The sequence below is a fragment of the Miscanthus floridulus genome, chromosome 8, assembly GCF_019320115.1.
Source record: "Miscanthus floridulus cultivar M001 chromosome 8, ASM1932011v1, whole genome shotgun sequence".
Taxonomy (NCBI): domain Eukaryota; kingdom Viridiplantae; phylum Streptophyta; class Magnoliopsida; order Poales; family Poaceae; genus Miscanthus; species Miscanthus floridulus.
The window spans coordinates 125770326-125773556 of NC_089587.1; the positions used below are offsets into that span (position 1 = coordinate 125770326).

The 3231-nt window shown below is 39.4% G+C and overlaps 1 non-coding gene across 1 annotated transcript; it reads right to left on the minus strand.

The window, feature by feature from the left end:
• Positions 1-238: 238 nt before the first annotated feature.
• Positions 239-347, minus strand: LOC136478613 (small nucleolar RNA R71). Its single transcript, XR_010764335.1, has one exon. It is a non-coding gene; the product is annotated as a small nucleolar RNA R71 (small nucleolar RNA).
• Between the last annotated feature and the right edge of the window lie 2884 nt (positions 348-3231).

Sequence of the window (3231 nt, forward strand, 5' to 3'; positions counted from 1 at the left end):
AGCCAATTTTGTGGAAAGGCACATGAAGATGCAAGTGCTCATCTCCAACACTTTCTAGAGATCTGCAGCACTTTCACCATCAAAGGAGTAACCAAAGATGCCATACTACTTCACCTTTTCCCATTCTCACTCTTGGGGAAGGTGAAACAATTGTTCTACGCCAACAAAGATAGAAACACTACATGGGATAACTGCTCCACTGCCTTCCTAGCAAAGTTCTTTCCCATAGGCGAGACCAATGCTCTACATGGGAGAATTTCAAGTTTTTAGCAGCAACATAATGAATATATCCCTAAGGCATGGGAATGTTTTCAAGACTACATATCAGAATGCCCTCATCATGGGATGGAGAATTGACTACTCATGCAGACTTTCTACCATGGGTTGACCAATAGTACCTATGAGACTATGGACGCTGTTACTGGAGGTGTATTCCTATCACTCACACTCCCAGCTGCGACAGCTCTTGTGGAGAAGATGGCCTCCAATCAATGTTGGAATGAAGAACATGTTCAGACCCACAAGAGAGGTGGAGGTATGCATCAACTCAAGGAGGTAGACATGCTATCTACCAAGATGGACCTGCTCATGAAGAAGCTCGAAGACCGAGCCAATGAGAAGCAAGAAGTCATGCACATTCATGATTCTTGCATGACAAGTGGAGAGTGTGGAAACACTGGGCATTTGGGGAATAGTTGCCTAAAATTCATGAGGATGTGAACCTCATCAACAATAACTACTATCGTCCTCAACAGAATCAAGGATGGAACCAACAACAGAGGCCAAACTATCAAGGTAACAATTATAATAATTTCAATCAACCACCTTTGAGAGAATTAATTGCTAGCCAATCCAAACTTATGGAGGGATTATCTAGAAAGGCAGCTACCAATGATAAGATTCTAGAGAACATAAATAATAGAATGGATAGCTTTGCTTCTGCCATTAAGAACTAGCATAGCTTTAATAAAATGATAGAATCACAAATAGCTCAGTTGGCAGTTGTTGTTCCTCCATCTGACAAAGGTAATATTCTGGGGCAGTCAGAAGATCTAGAAACTACAAATCTTATCGATATTCACAATGTAGGTTACTACTACATGGAGCCATCGATGGGAAGGTGGATAGATTATACCTTGCGGACAAGAAAGGTGATCTAGGGAGACATGTCATCCCCATCGCCATTGGACCTCACATTTTCCAAGAAGCTATCTGTGACTTCGGAGCAAGTGTCAACATCATGCCTAAGGTAATCTATGAGAAAATTTTAGGAGATCCTTTATTGTACATAAATATGCATTTGCAGCTTATAGATCAGTCACCCTGCTACCCTAAGGGAGTTCTTAAAGATGCCATTGTTTGAGTGGGACAATCATATCTTCCCGTAGATTTTGTGGTTTTGGAAACAGGTGGAGGTGTAAGGGCACCCATTATCTTGGGCTGAGCTTTCCTAAGCACCACAAAAACCATCATCTACGCGGACAATGCCAAGATCTACTTCATAATCAAGGATAGAAAGGAGAAGTTTTCTATCAAGAATCGCATCCTACAATCTCCTAGTCATCCACAAAAAGCATACCTGCTCAAAGAAACAACAGCGACCAAGAAGAAAAACAACAGGAGGAGGAAGAACAAGACTAGGTATTCACCAGAAGAATCAGTCAACATGATCAACACACTCCGATCTGAGTATGACCACCTCCTCACTTCACCATTCCTTGCCAAGAAGGATGATCCTAGCATACCAACGATCGAGTGTACCATTGGACAAAGAATCTTCCACAAGACCTTCTACGACATTGGATCGGGAGTCAACATAATGTCCAAGGTAACATATGAATACTTATTTGGTAACAAACCTTTATACCCTACATATATGTAATTGCAGATGGCGGACCAATCAATCTAATTCTTGGAAGGCATAGCGAAAGATGTCATGGTAAGAATACAAGATCACTTTGCACCTGCCGACTTCATGGTTCTGGACATGGGAGAAGAAGAGGATGATACACCCATCATCTTAGGAAGTCCACTTCCAATTCCCTAAAGAAAAGGTACACTGTTATTTCAATAGTTATACTACTTATGAGTAGCCAAAGAAGAGCTGCTCTAGGAGGAGACATCGAATGTCTCAACATCAAAAGAACCAACCCCTATGGAATGAATGGGAAGATGAAGAACCTAAAGAGCCTGTGAAAGATGAACCTGCTCTGCCAAAGTTAAGACCACATACTAAGCAAGTATGGAAAGAGAAGGTGACATCACTATCAGAGTTACCATCACAAGATGTGCAGCCATCTGGGTCTCCACCGCCAAGACCAAATGATGCACCTGAAGAATGAAGGATTTTCCTCCAGCCGAGTCCTGTCTAGAGGACTTAAAATTCTAAACCCTCGCCGTGAGGTAACATCGGTAGTTATCCATATTTACTTTCTAGCATTGCATAAATTATTTGTCTCTTTAGCATATTTACTTTTCTGCATTAGCATTGCATTAGTAAAAGAGAATAAAAAATTTCATTATTGCATTATAAAAATCCTAAGCCCCATGTGAATAATTCTATGGTGTAAAAACCCATAGGAATATTCACCGTGGTGGCATAAATATTAAAAATACCATATATGCATATTTTCTTTCTGCATTATATAAATAAGAAAATCCAAAAATTTATTAGAAGACATCCTGCTAGAAAATTTGTCTAAACCCACAAGGACAACTAATCTCCGAATGGCTGACCGCTAACCCCATATCCTAATCTATGCCATGAGTTTTGGTGTTTTTGTTTGAGTATTCTACAGGATGATAAATAAGACCAAGAGAAAGTTCACTCGGCTATAGTCATCTCGCTCCACCCATGGACGAGAAGGACATACGCTGGCAAACCCTCTCTGAGAATGATCACTAAACATTCAACAATCGATCATGGCAACATCTAGCTTGGGGGAAGAGCATCCCCCGTGTATCTAGCTAAGTATTTCTTTCCTTTAGTTTTACTATTTTTGATTTTGCTTTATATTAGCTAAAGAAATAAAAAGATGCATAACAAACTAAAACAAAATAAAAATTTGTCCTAGCGAGTTATATATATATATATATATTAGTAAAGTGTGATCTTAAAACCTGAAAACAAAATAAAAAGTGTGTGTCTAGATTTCTTTAAGTTTGATCTTTAAGAGCTCAATAAATAATTGGACTATGAGATAATTGCTTGCAATGGAAATGATGAATAGT